Here is a 25,786-nt window from a genome sequence, read left to right as displayed (position 1 = left end):
CACTCCTCTCACAATCTGGATGGGGGAGGCGTGAGCGAATGGTCACAGGGATTACTTGGTGACTGCAGACCTCGGGCACAACTGATACTTATGTCGTTTTAAAAATCATGTTTTCTCTCTAAACATATTTGAAAATGCAACCAGTTTTCATTTTTGAAAAGTTTGTGCTCTAAAATCCATCCCTGGAAAGAAATGGTACGGTCAGATATCACTTACTACTGTCTTAAAGGGGTAATGACCCTTTCACTGCATCTCTGAGATAACAACGTGTGAAACTGGATGAACACAGCAGGCCGAGCAGCATCTCAGGAGCACAAAAGCTGACGTTTCGGGCCTAGACCCTTCATCAGAGAGGGGGATGGGGAGAGGGTTCTGGAATAGAGAGGGGGAGGCGGACCGAAGATGGGTAGAGGAGAAGATAGGTGGAGAGAAGAGTATAGGTGGGGATTTGCGTTCATCCAGCTACACACTTTGTTATCTTGGATTCTCCAGAATCTGCAGTTCCCATTATCTCTGTTCATGCATTTCTGTTTGGTTCTTTCACAGGAGAGGGCTGTACAATCCTCACTCATAGATTCATAGAGTCATACCGCACAGCAACAGACCCTTCGGTCTGACTCATCCATGCCGATCAGATATCCTAAACTGATCAAGTCCCATTTACCAGCATTTAGCCCATATCCCTCTAAACACTTCTTATTCATGTACACATCCAGATGTCTTTAAGATGTTGTAATTGTACCAGACTCCACCACCTCCTCTGGCAGTTCATTCCAAACATGCACCACCCTCTGTGTGAAAAAGTTACCCTTCAGGTCTGTTTTAAATCTTTCCTCTCTTACCTTAAACCTATGCCCTCTAGTTTTGGATAACAAAGTGTGTAGCTGGATGAACACAGCAGGCCAAGCAGCATCTCAGGAGCACAAAAACTGACATTTTGGCTCTAGTTTTGGTCTCTTCCACCCTGGGCAAAAGACCTTGGCTATCCACGCTATCATGATCTTATAAACCTCTATAAGGTTAGCTGTCAGCCTCTAATGCTCCAGGGTAAAGCTAGGTAGGGGAAACTAAACCAGGGTTTTCATTCACCAACATCTGCTGAAAGTACACAAGTGTATACTTTAGGTGAGAGTTATAAAATGTTTCAAGTACAGCAAATTTAGATTGAGTACTGGAGGATGTCTATAATCCATGGAACTTTATTCTAAAGAAAAGAGGGGGAAAGCAGGAAAAAAATAATGTTAATATCAAAATAATAAAGTAGAACCAGCCTTGGTCAGAAAGGTTTTTGACAGTATGGTAAGTTCCCCTTCAGCCGATCATACCATACTGGCCGTGAAACATCCATCTATTCTATACCATTTTCCAGCACTTGGCTCTTGGCTTCATATGCAATGGTGTTTCAAGTTCCCATCAAAATTGTTCTTAAATGTCTTGAGAGTTTCTACCTCTGACTGTACCTCTAGGCGGTGAGTCTGGATGTCCACAATTCTCTAACCCTCTGGGTGGTTGTTTTCTAACCCTCTGGGTGAATGTCAGATGTGTACATTTAGGGGCAAATGTAGGAGCAACAAGCACAGAGGACCCTAGATGACTAGGAATATTCAGTACAGGATAAGAAGGAAAAGAGAGACTTTTAACAGCTTCAAAGGGAGCATATGACCAGAAGCTTCATTGCCCTAGTGTAGGAAGCACAAAGGGGGGATCTTAAGAAAGTAATTGGGAAACTAAAGAAGGGGCATGAGAAAATACTGGCAAGTAAGATTAAGGAGAATCCCAAGATGCTCTATAAGTATATTAGGGGGCAGAGGATTACCATGGAAAATTCAAGCCTTGCGACGGACCAAGGGGGCAATCTATGTGTGGAGTCAGAGGACATCAAATGAGTTTATAATGTTAAACATGTTAAATGAGTACTTCACTTCTGTCTCCTGACTGATAGATCAGTCCATACTAATTTTAACGGATTGCAGAAGCAGTAACAAAAAATACAATGTGCCCCTACTGTTTTGGATATTTGTTTATGGTAGAGGAAAACAATGTTCATGAGTAAAATTTTGGAAATATGACGGGACAAATTGATAACACTAAGTTTTCAAAAAACTGTAGTTATATATCAGGTCCCAGATCATAAAATCATCGATGACAGCCTTCCACCCTTCAAGTCTGCACTGACAAAAAAACTACTGTCAATAATGATCCCACTTTCCAGCACATGGTCCATCGTTTTGAATTTTTTGGCAGTTCAAGTCCTCAACCAAGTATTTTTTTCAAGGTAATAAGGTTTCTGATTGATTTTTCGGAAAAGAGTCTGTAATGTTTTTGAGCAGTTTGGCATAGGGAGTGATGAGACATTAGAGATTTTGGGAAGCTTTAAAATGAAGATATCCCCAGGTCCAGATGATTTGTATCCCAGGCTGCTGTGGAAGACAAAAGAGGAAATTACATTAGCTCTGACCCAAATATTAATTCCTGTATGACCTCAGTAGAGGTGTCAGAGGATTAGAGAACAACTAATGAGGTTGCACTTTTCAGGATGAGTTGGAGAGATGAACCAGGGAATTATAGAACATTGAGTCTCACATTAATGGTAGGAAACTATTGGAAAAAATTCTGAAAGAGAGAATCAATGTCTACTTCAAAAGGCAAAGTTTGATCAGGGATAGTCGGCACTTTAGAGGGAGATTCATATCTAACAAAATTTGATTGAATTTTTCAAAGAGGTGACGAGATGTGCGGATAAGGGTAGTGCATTTGATGTTTATGTGGATTTTAGCAAAGGTTTTGACAAGGTACCATGTGGGAAATTAATAAAGAAAATGAAAGTACATGGAATACGGTGCCTCACGGGCGGCTGCTGAGCAAGGTGAGGGCCCATGGTGTTCGAGGTGAGCTACTGGCTTGGGTTGAGGATAGGCTGTCTTACAGAAGGCAGAGAGTTGGGATAAAAGGCTCTTTTTTGGAATGGCAACCGGTGATGAGTGGTGTCCCGCAGGGTTCAGTGTTGGGGCCACAGCTGTTCACCTTGTATATTAATGATCTGGATGAAGGGACTGGGGGCATTCTGGCGAAGTTTGCCGATGATACAAAGATAGGTGGACAGGCAGGTAGTACTGAGGAGGTGGGGAAGCTGCAGAAAGATTTAGACAGTTTAGGAGAGTGGTCCAGGAAATGGCTGATGAAATTCAATGTGAGTAAATGTGAGATTTTGCACTTTGGAAAAAAGAATACAGGCATGGACTATTTTCTAAATGGTGAGAAAATTCGTAAAGCAGAATTGCAAAGGGATCTGGGAGTGTTGGTCTAGGATTCTGTAAAGGTTAACTTGCAGGTGGAGTCCGTGATTAAGAAAGCGTATGTAATGTTTTTGTTTATCTCAAGAGGGTTGGAATATAAAAGCAGCGATGTGCTTCTGAGGCTTTATAAAGTTCTAGTTAGGCCTCATTTAGAATACTGTGTCCAATTTTGGGCCCCACACCTCAGGAAGGACATACTAGCCCTGGAGCGTGTCCAGCGGAGATTCACACACATGATCCCTGGAATGGTAGGTTTAACGTATGATGAACGGCTAAGGATCCTGGGATTGTACTCATTACAGTTTAGAAGGTTGAGGGGAGATCTAATAGAAATTTACAAGATAATGTATGGCTTAGAAGGGGTGGACGCTAGGAAGTTGTTTCTGTTAGGTGGGGAGACTAGGACCCGTGTGCACAGCCTTAAAATTAGAGGGGGTAAATTTAAAACTGAAATGAGACGACATTTCTTCAGCCAGAGAGTAGTGGGCTTGTGGAATTCATTGCCACGGAGTGCAGTGGAGGCCAAGACGTTAGATGCCTTCCAGGCAGAGATCGACAAATTCTTGATCTCACAGGGAATCAAGGGCTACGGGGAGAGTGCAGGGAAGTGGAGTTGAAATGCCCATCAGCCATGATTTAAATGGCGGAATGGACTTGATGGGCCGAACGGCCTTACTTTCACTCCTATGTCTTATGGTCTTATGGATCTATGTAACTTGGCAATTTGGATCCAAAATTGGCTCAGCGTTCGGAGACAGAGGATAATGGTAAAATGTTGTTTGTGTGTTTGGAGGCCAGTGTCCATAGGGATCAGTATGGATTCCTTATTGTTTGTTACATGTAGACATGAGAGAGGATAAATTGTGGAAGGGGTGATAAGTCAGTTGGCAGATGATATGTAGATTGGCCGGATAGTTGACAGTGAGGAAGCAGTTCTTCGGTTACAAGGGGATATAGATGTATTGGCCAGATGGTAAATCAGTGGAATATAAACTGGATATGTTTGAGGTGATGCCCTTTGGAAGGAAGTAACAAGACAAAGGAGTACTCAATGAATGGCAGCTCAGAAACAGGGTTTTTGGGGTGTTTTATCCACAGGTGGCAGGACAGGTTAGTAAGGTAGTTAAAGCAAGTGGGACAACAAAGTGTCGAGCTGAATGAACACAGCAGGCCAAGCAGTATCCTAGGAGCACAAAAGCTGCCACATTAGCTGAAACGTCAGCTTTTGTGCTCCTAAGATGCTGCTTGGCCTGCTGTGTTCATCCAGCTCTACACTTTATCTCGGATTCTCCAGCATCTGCAGTTCCCATTATCTCTGAAGCAAATGGGACTTGCCTTTATCAGTTGTGGCAAAGCATATAAAAGCAGGAAGATTATGTTAGAGCTGTGCAAAACTTTGGTTAGGCCACAGCTGGAGCACTGCGTGCAGTTCTGGTCACTGCACTATAGGAAGGTTGTGATTGATTTGGATGGGGTATAGAGGAGACTCACCAGGATGTTGCCTGAGATGGAACAGTTTGGCTATACTGAAAGGCTGGATAAGCTCGGGTTTCTTTCTTTACAGCAGAGAAGGCTGAGAAGGAACCTGCTATAGGTATGCAAGATTACGGGGGCATGAACAGGACAATTTGAAATCAGCTGTTCCCTTTAGTTGAAGAGTCAATAACAAGGGAACATAATTTTAGGGGGAAAAGCAGGAGGTTTAGAGAGGATTTTATGAAAATATTTTTTTCATCCAGAGTGAGGCAGAATTTGAGAAAATTTGTAGCTCAGGTTGAGTTTCTGGATGTGAGTTTGCTCGCTGAGCTGGAAGGTTAGTTTTCAGACATTTCGTCACCATTCTAGGTAACATCATCAGTGAGCCTTTCTATTTGAAAGCGGGACATAACACCAGCGCTTCATCGGAGGCTCACTGATGATGTTACCTAGAATGGTGACGAAACGTCTGAAAACTAACCTTCCAGCTCAGCGAGCAAACTCACATCCAGAGTGTGGCAGAAGTCTGAAATGCACTGCCTGGAAGGGAAGTTTAGGTCAGAAACCGTATAACCTTGAAAAAGTACTCGGTTGAGGACTTGAACTGCCAAAACATTCAAAGTTATGGACCAAGTGCTGGAAAGTGTGATTAATGTCAATTTAGTAGTTTTTTGTTAATACAGACTTGAGGAGTCAAAGGGCCTTGTCTGTACTGAATGATTCTATGATCTTGGAACTAATATATATAACTACAGTTACATAACCTGATCCATTTGTCCTGTCACATTTCCAACATTTTCAAAACTTTACTTTTGTGTTAAAGATCAATTTTACTCAGGACTATTGTTTTGCTCTGCTGCTTACCATAAACCAATATCTAAAACAGTATGGGCATATTGCATTTTTTGTTACTACTACTATAATCTGTTAAAATTAGTATGCACTTACAACAGAGATGTACAGCACAGAAACAGACCCTTGGGTCCAAGTTATGCATGCTGACCAGATAATCAGAATGTTTCACTGTAATGCTCAATAAATAGCTAATCTTACTTATGGGGTGGTTTTTCATAACACAACATGGCTACAATGCAGATCAGTGGGAGCAGAAGGGAAGGCCTGGATTGGGAGTGGGGTTGGGGGAGAGCTGAATTAGGAGCCTATGACTGCCACTTTGTATGACACATGGAACAGCCCCACTTCTGCTGCTACACTGGCCCCATCCCCCACCTCTTCCTCCATTGTATCAATGACTGCATCAGCACCGCCTCGTGCTCCCACGAGTAGCTCGAACAGTTCATCCACTTTACTAACACCTTCCAACCCAACCTTAAGTTCACCTGGACCAACTCCAATACCTCCTTCCTGGACCTCTGTTTCCATCTCCGGTAACCACTAGGAATCTGATGTCTATTTCAAGCCCACCGACTCCCATAGCTACCTAGACTACACCTCCTCTCACCAACCTTCCTGCAAGAATGTCATCCCCTATTCCCAATTCCTTCACCTCCACTGCATCAGTTCCCAAGATGAGGCATTCCACTCCTAGACATTCCAGATGTCCTCGTTTTTCAAGGACCACAATTTCCCTTCCACAGTGGTCGAAAACACCCTCAACTGCATCTCTCGCATTTCCCGCAACTCACATCCTCCCCACAATAACAACAAAGACGGAATTCCCCTCATCCTCACGTATCACCCCACCAAACTCCAGATTCAATGTATCATCCTCCATCACTTCCACCATCTACAATCTGACCCCACCACCAAGGACATTCTTCCCTCCCCACCCTTATCTGCCTTCCAGAGGGACCACTCTGCTGGTGGCTCCCTTGTCCGCTCCACACTCACCACTAGCCCCACCACCTCTGGCACTTTTCCCTGCAACCGCACAAAGTGCTACACCTGCCCCTACACCTCCTCCCTCACTCCCATTCCAGGCCCCAAGAAAGCCTTCCATATTAAACAGATGTTCACCTGCGCATCCACTAATGTGGTATATTGTATCCGCTGTTCCAATGTGGCCTCCTCTACATCGGGGAAACCAAGCAGAGGCTTGGAGACATCTTTGTGGAGCACCTATGCTTGGTTCATGACAAACAACTACACCTCCCAGTCACGATCCACTTCAACACCCCCTCCCACTCCTTAGACAACATGTCCATCCTAGGCCTCCTCCAGTGCCACAACAATGCCACGCAAAGGCTGGAGGAACAGCACCTCATATTTCGCTTGGAAACCCTGCAGCCCAATGGTCTCAATGTGGACTTCACAAGTTTCAAAATGTCCCCACCCCCAACCTCATCCCAAGACCAGCCCAACTCATCCTCGGCTCCTTGACATGTCCATCTTTTCTTCCACCTGTCCGCCTCTCCCACCTCACTGACCAACCCCCACCCCCACTTCCTACCTACTAGCCTCATTCCTGCCTCCTTGACCTGTCCATCTTCACTCCCACCTACCTACCATGCCCTCCCAACTGACCAACCTCCGTCCCAACTCCCAACCTACACTCACCTTTACTGACTCCATCCTCACTGCCTTGAACTGTCCATCTTCTCTCCACCTATCTGCTCCTGTATCCACCTCCCCCTCTCTATTTATTTCAGAGTCCCCTTCACCTCCCCCATTTCTGAAGAAGGGTCCTGACATCAGCTTTCCTGTTCCTCTGATCTGCCTGGCTTGCTGTGTTCATCCAGCTCTACACCTTGTTATCTCAAATTCCAGCATCAGCAGTTCTTACTATCTCTTAGGAGTTAGTTTCCTTTGTGCTTGGTAATGATGGTTGGGAGGCCTTTGGGAAATGGGAGAGAGAAGGATGCTGCGCAGATAAAATAAACTCCTTTTATTATCTCGTACAGCTACTTTATTTTGTATTCAGGCAGCACAATCATTAGATAGGCATCTGCTTCCATTGATTGAGGATGACCGATTTTCTTTGGTTTTTTGCAGCATTCGTGGAAATTCAGCCAATTATTCACCCTCACATCAGTACATTTCACAGTTACTAAGTGCAACCACAGCTACAATGCAGTTATTTTGTGTTTGTTCAAACGTGTTTGTGCACCATGTAGTGGGCAGAAGTGTCAGATACAAAATTTCAAAATTTTCAGTACAATTTCTGTGAAATGTCACACTTCATGAAAAGTTTTACTGGAATGTTATTGTTGACTCTGTAAAGACTGCTGTTGTAGATTTGAGATGCATACATTCTGTACAGTATCAAACACAGTTGCATTTCTGTTGCACATTAAATATACAAAATGGTGCTACATAGAAGAACAATTATAAAAGGAAATGAAGTGGAAAAATTTGTAGCGCTGTGAAGCAATGTCGAGTGAATGGACTAGTTTAATATCTCATTCAAATAGACATGATTGATAAACGTCCTCCTGAATGGCATTATTTTAAGAGACAAGGAATTAATCACAAGCATTAGAACAATTGTAAAATGAAGGAATGAAAACTTGGTGTGACCCCTCACCCCGATCCAAAATCCCTCATTCCAAACCTCCATTTCTGCCTAAGGTGTTAGAGCTCAATGAACACAGGAGGCCAAGCAGCATCACAGGACCAGGAAGGCTGACATTTCTGGCCAGACCCTTCTTCAGAAATGGGGGAGGAGAAGGATGTTCTGAAATAAATAGGGAGAGATGGAGAGGCAGATAGAAGATGGACAGAGGAGAAGATAGGTGGAGAAGAGACAGACAGGTCAAAGAGGCAGGGATGGAGCCAGTAGAGATGAGTGTAGGTGGGGAGGTAGGGAGGAGATAGGTCTGTCCAGGGAGGATGGACAGGTCAAGGGGGCAGGATGAGGTTAGTAGGTAGGAGATGAGGGTGGGGCTTGGGGTGGGAGGACGGGATAGGTGGGAGGAAGGACAGGTTAGGGAGGCAGGGACAAGCTGGGCTGGTTTTGGGATGCGGTAGGGGGAGGGGAGCTTTTGAGGCTTGTGAAGTCCACATTGATACCATTGGGCTGCAGGGTTCCCAAGCGGAATATGAGTTGCTGTTCCTGCAACCTTTGGGTAGCATCATTGTGGCACTGCAGGAGGCCCAGGATGGACATGTTGCCTGAGGAATGGGAGGGGGAGTTGAAATGGTTCGCGACTGGGAGGTGCAGTTGTTTTGTGCGAACCAAGCATAGATGCTCTGCAAAGCGCTCTCCAAGCCTCTGCCTGGTTTCGCCAATGCAGAGGAGGCCACAATAGGAACAGCGGATGCAGTATACCACATTAGTATGTGCAGGTGAACTTCTGCTTGATGTGGAAAGTCTTCTTCGTGCCTGGGGGTGGTGTAGGGGCAGGTGCAGCACTTCCTGTGGTTGCAGGGAAAAGTGTCGGGAATGGTGAGGCTGGAGGGGAGTGTGGAGTGGACAAAGGAGTCCCAGAGAGAGTGGACCCTCCAGAAAGCAGATAAGGGTGGGAGGGAAAAACGTCTTTCGTGGTGGGTTTGGATTGCAGATGACGGAAGTGTCAGAGGATGATGCATTGGATCGGAGGGTGGTGGGGTGGTACATGAGCATGAGGGGAATTCTGTTTTGGTTGTTATTGCTGGGAGACAGTGTTAGGGATGAGTTGCAGGAAATGCAGGAGACACAGTCGAGGGCGTTCTCGACCACTGAGGGGGGGAAGTTGCAGTCCTTGAAAAATGAGGACACCTGAGATGTACGGGAGTGGAATGCCTCATCCTGGGAGCAGATGCAGTGGAGGCGAAGGAATTGGGAATAGGGGATGGCATTCCGCCCACGGCCCCCACCCTCCCCCGCAGTGGTCAAGAGCACGAATACAATAAACCCACTTTCCTTTCCCAAGATGATAGCATGCATGTTCTCATCACTACTCATATTGTTGCTAGTCAATTAGCCAAACCAAATTTCCTACATTCATGCTGATGTGCAGTAGTCCAAAACTAACCTAGCAGGCTCTGAACAGTTTGAGAGGGTGCTGTAAGGTCAAGTGTAGACTCCATTCGTGAATCATAGCAGCATTCCATGAACTATTCTACCACACTGGGATAGACCTAGGAAATGTAAGCATACACGTTGGACAGACACTAAGATGGTACATAAGAATGAGTAGTTGATTTTTATATATGTATATCTGAAAGGATTTTTGGATAATGCCTTAATGTAGAGGTTTCTATTGGTGGCTTTTGTTGTTAGATGGCATTAAGGGAACGCTGAGTTGGGAAGTCTCCATTTCTTGTTCAAAAAGGGAAGTTGTATAACTGAAAACCAAGCCTGATGCTCAGCTCCTGACCATTCATCCAGTTACAAAGCATTCTGGTCACTTCCTCCCATCTGCATTCCATTCTTCCTCTTCCTCCCTTGTTGCAAATGTTCCCCTTTTTGCATTTGTTCTTGCTCTATTTATTGGTCCTGTTGCAAACCAAGAGGCACCACCCCCACATATCTTGGTCTAATATTCTTCTGTTCTTCCTGACTGTGGCACCAGCTCTCAGATAACAACTTCAAGACACTGCAGAGAATTTCCAGAACTTTGCAATAGCAGAGCTTCCTCACATTCACTTGTGAGCTGGATACCTAATTTTTTAAAAAAACAGTACTGCCAGGGCCTTCTTGTAGCTGAGAAATTGGTGCTTGGTGAGTACTTACAACACAGGTCCAGTTGACGAAATTGTATTAATTGGCTCAATTAGCTAGTTTTCTTTTAGTTTGTTGAAGGTGCATTGTGAATGAATGAATGATTTATAGTGCCACATGTATTTCATAGTGAGAAAAACAACAAAATACAGTGAAAAGCTTTTCTGTAGTCACCTATTCCTGCCCCATTTTGAATGTTGCAAAAAGATTATGATTTTTTTCAATGATTTCTAAACCAAAATATAAACATACACTGAATACTGGTTTAATAAAGTATTTTTACATTCTTCAGCTTTAACCAGGCTTGGGGCATTAGTAAAACTGCATCAATTGTTCATTGATGACTGTTCAGTGTTCAGCATCATTCATGACTCCTCAGATACTGGAGCAGCCCATGTTGAAATGCAACGATATCTGGACAATAGTAGGTTGACAAGTGGGAAGTATCATTAGTGCCACATAAATGACAGTCAATGACCATCTCCCATAAAAGGCAATCTAATCACCGCCTCTTGATCTTCAATGGTGTTGCAGCACTGAATCCCCAACTATCAACATCTTTAAGTTTACATTGACCAAAAACTCAACTAGATTCACCACATAAACACAATGGCCACACGAGCAGATCAGAGGCTAGAAATATTGCATTGAGTAACTTACCTTCTGACACCCCTAAGCCTGTACATCATCTACAAGGCACAAGTCAAGAGTGTTGTGGAATACTCTCCACTTGCCTGAATGGGTGCTGCTCCAATAACACTCAAGAAGATTAACACCACCCAGGAAAAAGCAAGCCCACTTAATTGGCACCAAATCCACAAACGTCCACTCCTTCCGACACTGTTACTTAGTAGCAGCTTTGTGTATTTTTGACACAATACACTGCAGACAGCACCTTCTAAACCCACAACCACTTCCATTGAGAAGGAAAAGGGCAGCAGATACATGGGAATAATGCCAAATGCAAATTCCCCTCCAAGCCACTCACCATTCTGACTCGGAAATATATCAGTGCTCCTTCACTGTTGTTGTGTCAAAATCCTGGAATTCCCTCCCTAACAGAATTGTGGGACTATCAACAGCACATGGACGACAGCGGTTCAAGAAAACAGCTCACCACCATCTTTCCAAGGGGCAACTAGACATAGGCAATAAATGCTGCCAGCTAGCAGTGCCCACGTCCCATAGTGAATTTAAAAGGTGCACTTGTAATGCCAAGGAATACAAAGCTATTGGCCAAGTGCTGGAAAATGGAATTAGAATAGGTAGTTGCTTGTTTTTGACCAGTGCAGATACAATGGGCTGAATGGCCTTTTTTCTGCACTGTAGATCTCTATGATTCAGTGAACCCAATTTGCAACATTCATCAAAACACTGTATAAGAATTAAAGGCCCATTGTTCTGTATATCAGAACCCACCGAAGTAACTTGAAACTAGCTTCTTATTATGTCATGGTGCTTTGCTTCTAAGCATGTAAGATTTGGAGCCATTCCCCTGTAAAAAATAATTATAGCACCTTTAAGAGATAGTAGGAACTGCTAATGTTGGAGAATCTGAGATATCAAGGTATAAAGCTGGATGAACACAGCAGGCCAAGCAGCATCGGAGGAGCAGGAAAGCTGACTTTTTGAGTCTGGACTCTTCTTCAGAAATGGGGGAGGGGAAGGGAATTCTGAAACAAATAGTGGGGGGAGGTGGATAGAAGTGGATAAAGGAGCAGATAGGTGGAGAGGACAGACAGGTCAAGGAGATGGAAGTTGGACAGGTCAAGGAGGTAGGGATGAGGCTGGTAGGTAGGAGGTGGGGATGGGGGATGAGATGGGAAGAGTGGATTGTTGGGAGAAAAGACAGACAGATCGGGGAGGCGGGGACATACCTAGCACCATCCAATCATCTCCGGAGACTGCACATTACTGGTTAAGAAGGCACAACCTGTCTGTATTATGGGGAATTTGCATAAACAGAATCAGTACGTTGTGAAACTAACAGCATAATCAGGAAGGTATAAATGAACATCAGAAAAACAGGAACAAACTGAACAAAACATTGTCTGTGCTTTGAATACTTCAACTAGTTTACATATTAAAAACAATATATCAAAGCACCTTTGTCAATGAGGCAGGCAAAGGGACACAGAATTTGGTTTTCAGTTAAATTAGATTTTATTAACAAAATATTCCTTAATAAAAACACCATATGAGTGTTTCCAAAATTCCCACACTGTATTTACTGTCTATCTAGCCTTATGTGTCTGAGAAACAATATTACCTGCAATGATCATGAGTTTGAGCTAGTCTGTTGGAATCACCTTCTCTTATGACATAGGGCTGGCTGTCTTTCATGAAGTTGGGTCTCGCAGGTCAGGGCAGATCTTCTCTAGAATCTTCTTGGGTTGACGCACAGTCTTCTGCCACAAGTCTTCACTGAGGGTTTGGCCTCCAAGTGTTGAGTTTTTATCCCCCTTTCAGAACCAGACATTTTACAATGTTCTGCAGCCTTTGGCAATGGGGTCATGAGCAGCATTCAAATCATACAATGGGGAGTGTGGCAACATTTCAGATCAGGACCCTTCTTCAGAAAAGCAAGTCAACTTTTCTGCTCCTCTGCTACCTAGCTCACTGCGTTCCTCCACCTCCAGCATCTGCAGTTCTTACTATCCCTCAGGCTGGTTGTAACCGGTTCCCTCTGAACCTTTATGACCTCTTTGACATTGTTTTCCATTGTTCTGTGTAGCTGACATCTGCTGGGTACTGTTTAATTTAGTTTGACCAGTTTTCTGTCAGTCCTAATTTCTCCGGCTGTGCGTCAAATTAGAATGTCCAAGTTTGGGCCCATGGTCATTTGACTATAATAAATCCAAGCTGAGGCATTTTTTTTTCGTACTGTCACAACTTATATAAGACCATAAGACATAGGAGTGGAAGTAAGGCCTTTCGGCCCATCGAGTCCACTTCGCCATTTAATCATGGCTGATGGGCATTTCAACTCCACTTCCCTGCACTCTCCCCAACATACCAAAAATTTTAGAAAGAACTTCTTGAAGTTCTGCCAATGAGGGGAGCTTGCTAATAAATAGTAGAGCTTCACTTAGTTTCCTGAGAATGATAACTTACTATTGCTTTGTTTTCTGCAGAAATACAACTCTGAAAGTTCTGCTGCAATGATAATTGATTCAAAAACCTGCTGTCAACCCATAAACCACTTCCTACATAACAGCAGGTAAATGTGTCTAACACAAACTGCACTGTTCCTGAGATAAATTAACCGAAATGTATTCTGAATTGTGTCTACTTGTCTTCCTCTCCCAGGGTAAGAACAACTAAAGAAACAGCCAAAGGAATTGTCAAGCCAAACAATCTGCTTTCTGTGTGATATAGTAACTGTCAGAAAGATTATCATGAAGAAAAGATTGAAGAATATTGGTCTTGCAATAAAATTGTAAAAGAACACCAACAGCAGGAAGTTATTTCTAACAGAAGTTTAAAGCAGAAAGCAAAAGAAAAAGACAAAAAAAAGTTACAATAGCAAATAATCAAAACATCTTTAAGAAGGAAATTCCCAGTAGCCAGATCAGCAAATCCCAGCAGAGCTTGTTCTTTGTGAGCACCAGTGGGAATTGGAGTTAGTGAGCAGATGATAAGGAATATTTGGAACTTTTATTTGCAAAGAGTTTTGTTTAATTTATAACTAATGAGGTTATTGAACTTCACACAAAAACAAGTTTTAAAAATCCTATTCAATGTGATTTCTGTGGATGTGCACTCTCGCCTGATTTTCAAAATCATTGAAACACAATCCAAAATGATTGTAGGGTGAAGTAAAACTGAATCAACTATGTCATCTACTTATTTAATTGTGCTAAATTTGTAATCAGTTTATACTTTATTTGAAGCAAAAGAATGTTTTATAGCTTGTTTTGTGTTTAGGGGTGAACTGCAGTCTAATGCCTTGAAAAGTAAAGCTTCTCTCATCACGGTTCGCTACATCCTGAACAAACATCCAAATTTAGTTGGTCATGTGACTAAGTACACATTTTCTTTCACTTTTGATGCTAGCTGAAAAACATCGTGTACTTGTTACAGGAAGTGGTAACAGTGGAGATGGTGAATTTAGTTTGTACTGTCTTGCATCATTGCAGATTTGCACCACGTCTGAACTGCAAGGTTGGGCCCCGAGCATCGTGCATTTGTCACCAATCTCCAGCACTAAGGTAATATTTTAAAATTATATTTATAAACTTTAGGAGACTTAGATACGTGCAGTGTATTAACAAAACACTGTTTATTAACTTCTGTCACACTGAGATACTGGTTGAAGTGGAAGGAATCACTGCTATTGGATTTTATGTTTCAAGCAATGCATGTGCAGACTTGAAGCAATGTCATAATTGGAAATACCTACTAAACTGAAAGTTAAAATGCTGTAGGCATAAATACAAACATGCATATATAAATATATATATAATGTTTCAGAATATTATACACTCCTGTTCTTTCTAATATTGTTTTGTTTTGCCTAATCTATCTGCCAACAAGTTTTGTTCTAGTTTTAGTTTTCAAAAGTTCTGGTATCAGATGCTTTAACTTGTTGAGTTAAAAATGTCTTTCTCTATGGACAGGATTATAAACATGCACCTCACAGAAAAATGTCACTTAATTACAACTTTACAAACTCGCTAAATCATTGACTACTTCTTTGAACAGATTATTATCTTATAGATTTTAGAGTTCTATTTAAACTGATTTGCAAATTGTCCTTTATTTAACCCTTCGCTGTTATCCCTATATCCATTAAGCAACACTCAAGCCTTCACCACCGATTAGGGCAATGTTTAGTAAAAGGGCTAAACAAGCAAATGAGCACATTATTTTCCTTCATGAATTTTATTTTGTCACTTTGTAACCAAACAATGCAAGAAGGGGAAATAATATTTTATTTACAGCATTAAATGTTAGGTTGAGCATCAATTAGTTTAGGTGATTTGTACAAAAGACAAAGCCTTTTGTTTTTCTCCAGGAGATAACCAAAAATGTAGACATCCTATAAAATGTAGAAAGCATCAGGGACAGTAGCTACAGTATTAAACCTCGGCACAGGCACAGTACCCTATTATAGAGCCATAGAGACCTTTCGGCCTATCTCATACATGCCAGCCAAGTTTCCCAGCTAAACCAGTCCCATTTATTTGTTTTTGGCCCATATCTGTCTCAGCCTTTCCTATTCATATAGCTATCCAAATGTCATAAAGTCATAGAGCCATACCTTTGGTTCAACCAGTCCATGCCAACATAATCCCAAACTAAACCAGCCCCACTTGCTTGCTCCTGGCCCATTCTCCTCCAAACCTTTCCTAATAATATATCCATCCAAATGTCTTTTAAACATTGTAATTGTGCCGTCATACACCACTTCATCAAGAAGTTCATTCCACATGCAAACTACCCTCTATGCAAAAGAATTGCCTCATGTCATACCTTTTATATGTTGTTATGGAACCTGTAACAGCCACTTCCTCCAGCATCTCATTCCACATACACACCACCTACTCTCTGAAAAAGTTGCCCCCATGTTCCCTTTTAAATCTTTCCCTCTCACCTTAAAATTATGCCTCCTAAGACAGTCATACCTAAATGGTAATGGCAGCAAAATGATAAGTATATTAAATATTTACATTGTCTCTATATTTATTAAGGAGAGTAATGTGGTTGACATGACTTTAAAAGAAATCAAAAATGGTAGAAAGGTATTTAAGATATATTGAGAGAAAATAATTTAAGAAGAGGAGATAATTTAAAATTTAGGGATGCTAAAATTCCTGGTCTGGATGAATTGAACCCAAGCTAGGACGGAGATGGCAAGGGCAGTATTACACATATACAAGTTTATCAGTTATGGGACTAATGCCAGGAATGATGCCAATGGCCCTCAAGGTGACTGCAATACTCAAACTTTCCATCAGTTATTGTCTCAACAGACTCCACAGGCAACATACATAATTTTCCAGTCTGCCAGACACAGGCGCTTAAAATAGGTGACCAATACCCTCTTCTGTTGTGGTAACAAATTCAATAATTAATCCAAAAATAAGGACAGCCAGGCAATGAATGTCATCATTCATTTCTCCAAAGTGCAAAGGGTTATCAACTGCACTAATATGATCATAACAGCTGCTAGGAACCAGCTTGCACCCTTTGAACACATGACATGTCTGCAATCACAGTCAGAGAATCATACATTTCTGTGCTCATTCTCCAGGAAGCTCTCATAACCCACCAGCTTTGCACAAATCATAATGTTCAGAGCTTTTTGACATTCCACTCCAGCTCGATAGGTGGATCCTGGGTGACAAGAGCAATTCTGCATCGTCCTTCCAAATGACATCAAGAGCAATCCCCCCAGCACAGTGGAAGAGTGGTACGATGTACCTCAAATATTCAACTGTGCTATCTTTCTTGAGACCACTGACTTTCTGATTAATGCGCTTCAGATCTCTTGATCATGTCTTCTTCTCTTTATTCATTACTGGGATGAGGGTGTCACTGGCTAGGCAGCATTTATTGCTCATCCCTAATTGCCAAAGGGCAGTGCAGAGTCAACCTAATTACTGTGGTTTTAGAGTCACATGTTGGCTAGACCAGGTAAGGATGGCAGTTTTCTTCCCTAAAGGACATTAGTGAACCAGATGGGTTTTTCTAACAATCAACATTGGATTCATCATCATCATTAGATTCTTAATTCCAGATATTTTATAGAATTCAAATTCCACCATCAGCTGTGGTGGGATTCGAACCTGGGTCTTCAAAGCCTTATCTGGGTCTCTGGATTAACAGCCCAGTGATAACATCTCTAGGCCATCACCTCCCCATTCTGAAGATGATCTGCATTATACATCACAGAGGGTATTACAAATAGCCAGTCTTCTGTGCACCGCACAACTTCATCAAGCTATGCAGACAACTATTGAAACAGATGACAGAGAGGAGGAGCACCTCTCCTCAGAGGAGAATAAATTGGATGGGCCTAGAGAAACCATGAATGTGCATGAACCTCTATCATCTGTAACTGATACCAGAAATGTTGCTTGGAAATGTTATCCTATATCAGTAACTGCCATGTAAACTAGATTGAATGAAAATTTGAGTTCAACATCAATATTTTGCAGCTGTTTACTTGATATTATTTTACATCTGTTTCCTGTGTAGAAGCTTCAATCATATTGCTCAGTGATTAGTGAACTGTAACTACATCTAAGATTATCAACGCAAGGAACTAAAGGAAACTTTAACAGGTCTTTTTTTCATGCCAAACAACCACAATGTCTGTTTGTACAATGCTTTTAAATTAGTAAAATATACTAAGTTACTGAATACAAGTAGAATGTTAGGATGTGGAATGCCTCCCTAGAAAGTGATGGAAGCCAAAGACATAAAACCTTTAAAATGAAAGTGGATAAATGTTTCAGAATGTATGAAAAACAAGTTAAGAGATGAATTTGACTATGGAGGGCAAAGCAATGAAAAGAGAACAAGCAGGAGCAGAGCAAGCAAATTTAGAGCAGAGGAATCAGGAGTAAGCAAGGTGAGAGCAAGCAGTCAAATAAAGTGGGAGTTCTGAGGCCTGAGGCCACAGGTCACAGTGTGCATGGGTGTTGCGGTTGGCATGGCTGAGGGCGAAGTGAGCCTTAAAGGGGAAAAAAAAAGAACAAAAGAGGGAAGAGGGACAAAGAGAGGACAGAGTGACAGAAAAGCGAGGAAAGTGGAATTGCAAAAGTGATTAGCTTGGCTGAAAATTCAAGAGACTTATTTTGAAGCTTTCAACAAAAGAATAATATATTGTATGAGCAATCTGCAACAAACACTGACAATTATGTCATTTAATACAAACAGTTTTATTTCATTAAAAATACACCCATGTATTATCACATCTCAGAGCATCGCACATACTATAAATTTCTTAAAATGCAGTCACTATGACTATGTTTAAGATGAATATGTAAATGACCCCCAAGTCTGTGGAAAGCATGTTTATCATGATAACTTTGTGAGTATTGGCATGTGTCAGTTTATTTTTGAATAATTTATGCTAAATTAAGCTGGTTATACTGTGCCAATTTAAATAACGCCGAGTCTTGAAATTAATGTATTCTTGTTTGTGCTATGTCTTTATGATTAATGGAGCAACGATGTTTGTTGAGGATATTGTTTAATTCTTCAAATTTTGCTTTTGTGTGAATCCAACTACCCATATGTCAAAGAAATACAGACAAAGGTTATCACATGACTGCATCACCTAATAAAGGAGCTGGTAAAAATGGATATCTAGCCATTGTGAAACAAAAATAGCCCTCAAGAAAATCTTAAGGAGTATCTAAAATATTTTGAACCCTGTCCCATGATTCACATACATGTTGGGAAATACTGATGCTTGGTTAGTGCAACTCAAATTAAATACTGAAAGTTCTCACTTCTGGTTTCAGGAGAAGATAGATCAAACAAGAAAGAAAGTGAATTTACACAGCAAGAGAATTCTAAGGTATTAGTCTAACCTACATAAATGGGAAACCTGACAAATCCTGACAAAGTGAAAGCATTGTTCCCTGCTGGGAGTGTAGGATTGTCCCTAACACATGAGCACTTCTGTGATGACAAATGCAATTTCCACACCTAGGTGGTTAGAGCAAGCAGAACACAAGGCAGAGATAATGGGAACTGCAGATGCTGGAGAATCCAAGATAACAAAATGTGAAGCTGGATGAACACAGCAGGCCAAGCAGCATCTTAGGAGCGCAAAAGCTGACGTTTCGGGCCTAGACCCTTCATCAGAGAACACAAGGCATATTGCCGTTGTATGCCTGAGCATTTTACAGCATATGCAAAAAAAATTATTTTTTGCCTCCCTAGCATCAATTCAAATGTATTCATCTTCAGGATTCAGAGAGCAGATTCTTACGGCTCAAGGTGGTAACAACCGTCTGTTTAGCTGGTGAGTCTGGTTCTGGACTCAGAAACCCATTTATAAAATACACTGAAGTGCTAGACTTCACCGCAGTGACTGTGATAACTCTATGGACATGTGCAGAGTAATCATAGAATCATACATGTTTCTGGTGAAGGCCACTCAACTCGATATGTCTGTGTCTACGCTTTGAGCATTCTGAAACCATACCATAGCCTTGCTCGCTGCCCACAGCCCTACACTTTTGTTACCATTTAACAAAAACCACAGAGAAAACAGATGTATAATAATGTCAAATAAATAGGTGTAAGTTGTTGTCGTTTACTTGGTAGTTACATATGATTACATTTCTGTACAATATCCTGGCTGAAAGTTGGAAAACGAGATAAACTAAAACAGTTTTGTTATCACTTCAATCCCTAAATGAAAATAGTTCTGCAGATTAAGTTGTGTGGGATGAAGCAAAGTAAATAAATGCCAATCCAAAACTTGCTTAATTTGGGTTTGAATGTATGGAAGCCAGAGCAGTAGATTAAGTATGTGAGACAAGAAGCCTACTGTCATGTTAAAGTATCCAAATCACTGAGAAATTCTATTGAATAGTTTCGTCTTTGCTTGATATAGACTGAATGGAAACACACCTTACTTACAAAGGAATTTTGGTGTGGTTTGCTGACAACAACGCCTCAGAAGTGAAGCTGGAATTTAACTAACTAAATACCATACGTTGGACGAAGGGTCTAGGCCCGAAATGTCAGCTTTTGTGCTCCTGAGATGCTGCTGGGCCTGCTGTGTTCATCCAGCCTCACATTTTATTGCCATATGTTGGACTATTGTTTTATAGTTTTTGTCTCCCTGTGATTTTTTTTCTCAGTGATCAGCACTAGTTTCAAAAATAACCTTATACTTTCCTATGAACCAAACCACAAACTTCTTTGCAAAATTCTAGACGGTAGCATGCCTGAAGTACATCTGTTGATAATTTCTAATCAACCTATTCAGAGATGTTAAATGAAAAACGAAAGAACTGCAGATGCTGTAAATCAGGAACAAACACAAAGTTACTGGAAAATCTCAGCAGGTGAAGGAGAAAACAGAGTTAACATTTCGGGTCCAGTGACCCTTCCTCAGAACCGTTTTGAGGAAGGGTTCTCGGAACCAAAACATTATCTCTGTTTTCTCTTTCACAGATGCTGCCAGACCTGCTGAGCTTTTCCAGCAACTTTGTTTTTATTCAGATGCTTATTGTACAACTCACATGGGACTTGAACACAGTCCTTCTGGCTTAGAGTTAGGGGCACTAAAACTACATAACAGGAGGGCCTAAAGTATGGACTGGAATATATCTTTATGTTTTGATAGCCTTACTGAACATAGAGTGAGCTACCTCACGTTCTGTAGCTGTTTAATATATTGGTAAATAAAGTGCTAACGGACAGTGTGATCATTTTTCTTGGCTGGTGACTACCAAGAGGTATGGTGTGCTGAACGTAACTGGCACAAATATCCACTGGCAAGTGGCACCAGGTGGAATGCATGCTTCTTGAAGGCTTTCATTAGAATGTTATTGTGCAAATGTGAAGGAGAATGATTAGGGACAGGACAGGATGTTAGGCCTGTCATAGAGGCTCAAAAACAGCACATTGAAGACAGGTATGGTAAAAAGCCCCATTCCAGAATTGGATAGACATATTTATTCTCTGCAGTCTATTGAAGCATTTTGTTTTAATAAGTACTTAGCTGCTTCTGAATAATTGGAAGTGTTACAGGCCATTATATCAACCAGACAAAAACTTCTGAAGATCAGGTAGCCCAGTGGCTCAGTTGGTTAGCACTGCAGCCTCACAGTGCCAGGGACGCAGGTTCGATTCCAGCCTCAGGTAACTGTTTGTGTGGAGTTTGCACATATTCCGCCCCTCCGCCGCGCAACCACCCCCCCGCCGTGTCTGCATGAGTTTCCCCCGGGTGCTCCAGTTTCCTCCCACAGTCCAAAGATGTGCAGGCTATGTGGATTGGCCATGCTAAATTGCCTGTGGTGTTCAGGGGTGTGTGGGTTATAGGGGGATGGGTCTGGGTGGGATGCTCCAAGGGGCAGTGTGGACTTGTTGGCCAAAGGGCCTGTTTCCACACTGTAGGGAATCTAACCTCTGCTGTTCCAGATTATCTTAATGTGCCTGGCTATGGTGTGAATACCTTCATGCTGTGATATCAAGTTGGGATGATGATACGATCACAAACATGAATTTGGCAACTGCCTTTTTGGAGGGAGCTAGTAAGAGGTTGGCTCTATAGTCCTGAGCAGTAAGTACAGGAACAAAGAAATTAAGTGCAGGTATAAAAAATGATGATGCCAGGCTAGGAGGAAAGTTTTGTTTTGCTTTGTGAGTTTTTTCAGTTCAGATGAAATGTAGTAGTTGTCTGAGGGAGGGAAGAGGGGATTTTACAGCTACAGGAGAATTGTTGAAACAGCAATTGAGAGGATTTCTAGTTGTCCTCTTCCTCTGCCTCAAACTAACTCACATTGCAACAAAGGGGTGTGTCCGTAAGGGTGGCTGTATCATTTATTTCTTCAAAAGTTAAAAATAATGAGCAGAATCTTACAGTGGACCAGACAATACAGACTACAGTGAGACATTTGACAGAATTTCACAAGAATCTAGTCAAGGCTTAGCTTGATTTTGGGAGCAACTCTCTGCATTGGACATTTGCCAAATTCTCAGGCTCCTCATGGCACCTTACTGAGCCACTAAGAAAGCACAAAGGAGGATTGCAGGGAGCATCACTTATTGGCATTTGAAAGTTGCTGCATGGGCATTTTCTGCAACGGAACAGGCACCCAGCTCACTGATTGGAGAAGCCTGTATTCTCGCTTACTCTTTTGGCACTCATCCACTTAGCCCCTGCCCTATCATACCCTGGGATCACTGCATAACTGGTTGGGAGATAAGATTGGGTGAAGGTATGTTTAGCAGTGGGGTCAAGTACAGTGATGGGTGTATCTCAAGGTACCTGTCGGGTAGGTGGTACTGCATCAAAGGCCATGGTTGGCTGTGGGTGGAGGGTCTGTTGGCAGAAACCTCTTCTGTGACTTCCACAGGAATAATGTACAGGACCATTGTGGGCATCATGAAGGTGTAATATCAGCAGTTTGTGATGAGGAATGACATTTGGAAACAAAATACCACATGATGGATCCCGACAAAGAAGAAATGAGTAGAAATGAGCTATTGGGGTAGTGCAAGGTTAAAAGGGACTTGGAGGCTTAGGTGGGAGAGGCAAGGAAAATGCATGAAGCAGACATTTGCAAACTCCGACCAGGTATCATTTGCATTCATTAGTTCACTCATTTAAAATATGTGCTGAGTGGATTGCTTAGAATTCAAATGCTGGTCAGAGGTGAGTTACACCACACCATTGATCCTTGAAATTTGAACATTACCATCTTAGTAATGCAGAAGTTAGCACCAATGACTTACAAAGACATGAAAGCTGGCCAAAAGCATCCTATCATCAGTGCAACCTTGAAGGGTGCTGTCGGAGGCAGGGAATATCACTTCATCATCATCTGTCATGTAGGTTTTACATGGTCTGTAGTGACTGCAGTGAAAAATTGAATGATTGATGTGGGTCTGAGATGGGAAAAGGGTCAGAGAACAGCAGGTACTCCTTTTTTGATGCAATGTGCCAGTTATGTGTCACCTTCACCAAGTTAGTGCTCATGCTGAGACTGAAGCTGAATAAATAATGGAGACATGGCCCTTGTTATAGGGTGCTTTATGTCTCATAACATGGAGGAGTGCAGCCCGCTATTGAAGGATTTGCTAGATCTAACTTTTCTGAGACTTAAGAACTGGTTTTGCTTCCTATGTTCCCAACATAGGTCATTTCTAGTAATTGTCTTGTGCCCAGGTGCTGGTGGGATACTGGCCAATGTAGCTGCCTTGCAAAGAAGGGAAGGTGGGTCAGGAGAACGAGAGCTGATGCAAAGCCCAGGGCAGGCCACCATGGAGGCTAAGGACAATACAGCTTAGGGAGAGGACGTAGTTGCAGGGCTCCTCAGTATGTGTGAAGTCCATAGAAGGACTAGTACTTTTCACCCCTTTCTCCATTTCCTAGGGATGAGCAAGACAAAGTGTCAATTGTGACTCTGTATGTCCTGGATACTGTTATAAAAACTATTTCAGATGCAAGCATGTGACCTGAGGGCTGTAACAGTGGGAGACCATCGTCTAAAGATGATAGTCATTCTGAAACTCTGTGCGACTGGCTATTTCCAGGGAATGACGGGTAACCTGTGTGGGATCTCTTAGTCGTGCACTCAGTGATTGATGCCATCTGCGCAAGATCACACAGGCCCATTTAATTTCCCAATGACAAGGTCAGTGCTGCAGCCCAGGCAGTAAGATTTGGCAATATAGCTAGCTTCCCCAGATGCAGAGTGCCATCAATTGCAGACACACACACACACACACACACACACACACATGACACTGACAGGGCTGTATCACACTGTAGGAGAACTTAGCAACAAGAAGGAGTTCCATCTGATTAATGTGCTGATGACCTGGGATCACTGCTACCACAACCTCAAGGTGTGTTCCCATTACCTTGACAGCTGCCGTGACTCCTACATCCTGGATCACTCTTGTGTTCCTGCTGCAATTGAGAGTCCAGGCACCTTAGAAGGCTGGCTACTGGAAGACATTGTGGCCACAGCTTTGGAAACCCTCTGACTGATTCAGAATGCAGATACAATGCTACTCATGCTTCAACCAGAGCTATAGTGGAGCAGACAAGCTGCTGATGATATTCTGCTTGGACTGTGATGGGTGTGCCTCTGGTATAGTCCAAACAGAGTGTACCACATCATCATGGCAAGCTGTGCTCTGCATAATTACAGTCGGCGATGGGATGATGTGATAAATACTGAGAAACTGGAGATTGTGAGCAATCTTCCTCTTCTGAGGAGGAAGCTATTCTTGCACTTGACAGAGCTCAACTGCATTGGAAATCACAAGGCAGACAGGATCTCCTTGGCACTCGCTTCCAGTAGATGAGAACTGGTTGCAGCAGACCCTCACAGAGTATGGAAGTCATTGGTCATAATAACAGCATTTGGTTTGTATTATAGGGCAAGCTGCAGCCTTCATTCATTTTGCTTGTATTCACTTTTGCTGGCTGTAAATAAAAGATCATCTTTGGATTTGTCTGCTTGTCTGTATGTAATATTACCTATTGAACAATGACAACCTGCATGTCTACAGTGGGGACAGAGTCGTGGTATGTTAGAAATGGTGTTTATATGATCCATCACTACAAACTGTGTGGTGCGGCAGTTAAACAGTGAAAGAATAGAATTATATGAGTAAGGGAGTGTGAGCCAAGAGCAACGTGTCTCTGAGGCTATTGTGCCATAATGTTGCTGGTAAGCATCACAGCCAGATTACCAACACTTGGCTGCAGGAATCAGACTTTCATTTGGAGCTGGTGCCAGGGATATCAGGCTTTCAGCAGATAACCACTGAGTGGCAAACTGTGCTGAGAACAGGATGTTATAAAGTGGGACTAGGATTAGATGAGGGGGACAACACAGGGGCAGATTGCATAGTGAGGAGAGTTTGGTAAGATACAGTGAGAAATCTTGTTAGACCTTGTGGAAAGATATCCTCCAGAATGACTCAGTACAACGGGCATTTAGTCAAAACATTCAGCCCAATTATATTTTCGCCAATTCCAGGCTACCCAAATGGCAATGCTGGAAGTAGTAACATCAATTTTCTTTTGCATTGGGCCAGCCTGTTCCTGATTTCAACATGTGCTACCAAAGACATTCATTTGTAAGTAATTGACATTGTTGTATCTTCTTCACATTTTATTAGGTCCTATTGGATTCCCATTGAAATCTGGGTTCCTAGGCAGAATCATAAATCAAGTAACTCAGAAAGGGTTTGGACTCCAAACAGTTTATAATTTACAGAAATAATGAATTGGGAGGCAACAGGATTACCACCATTGTAATATCACCAATGTGATAACCACATTGCTGTGGGTCAGAATCTTATGCAGGCAGGACCAGATAAGGATGGCAGTTTTCCACCTAAAGGGCGTTAGTGAACCAGATGGGTGTTTTCCTACAATCAACAACGGATTCATGATCATCATTAGACCCTTAATTCCAGACTTCCATTGAACTCAAATTCCACCATCTGCCATAGCAGTGTTCGAACGTGGGTTTCCTGGATTAACAGTCCAGCAATTATACGATCTTATGGCACGATGGTAATTATACCACATGAGGGGACCTGCAGGATAACCTGTGTGCAGTCTCTAATATTTTGAACTTGGGAGAACTCTAGGTTTGAAATATTTGGGTCCCATAGAGATGCTAACTGAAACCATCATGTTCACAATGATGATAATTGATCAAGCAGTCGAACTGTTGAAAATGTGGTCTGG

The 25,786-nt window shown here is 42.2% G+C and overlaps 1 protein-coding gene across 3 annotated transcripts in view; it reads left to right on the top strand.

Annotated features, from left to right (window-relative positions):
* Nucleotides 1-13,558: 13,558 nt before the first annotated feature.
* simc1 (SUMO interacting motifs containing 1) overlaps nucleotides 13,559-25,786 on the top strand; it is an 81,189-nt gene continuing 68,961 nt past the window's right edge. For 2 of the 3 annotated variants that reach the window (XM_059650724.1, XM_048543813.1), the window contains exon 1: nucleotides 14,467-14,585. The gene's annotated coding sequence lies outside the window, so the exon portion shown is untranslated. Of the gene's footprint in view, nucleotides 13,595-14,466; nucleotides 14,586-25,786 lie in introns of those variants that run through there. The other variant, XM_048543815.2, reaches the window with a different exon arrangement.

Source organism: Stegostoma tigrinum, chromosome 13 (assembly GCF_030684315.1).
Source record: "Stegostoma tigrinum isolate sSteTig4 chromosome 13, sSteTig4.hap1, whole genome shotgun sequence".
In the NCBI taxonomy this organism is placed as follows: domain Eukaryota; kingdom Metazoa; phylum Chordata; class Chondrichthyes; order Orectolobiformes; family Stegostomatidae; genus Stegostoma; species Stegostoma tigrinum.
This window is presented reverse-complemented; position numbering and strand designations above follow the sequence as displayed.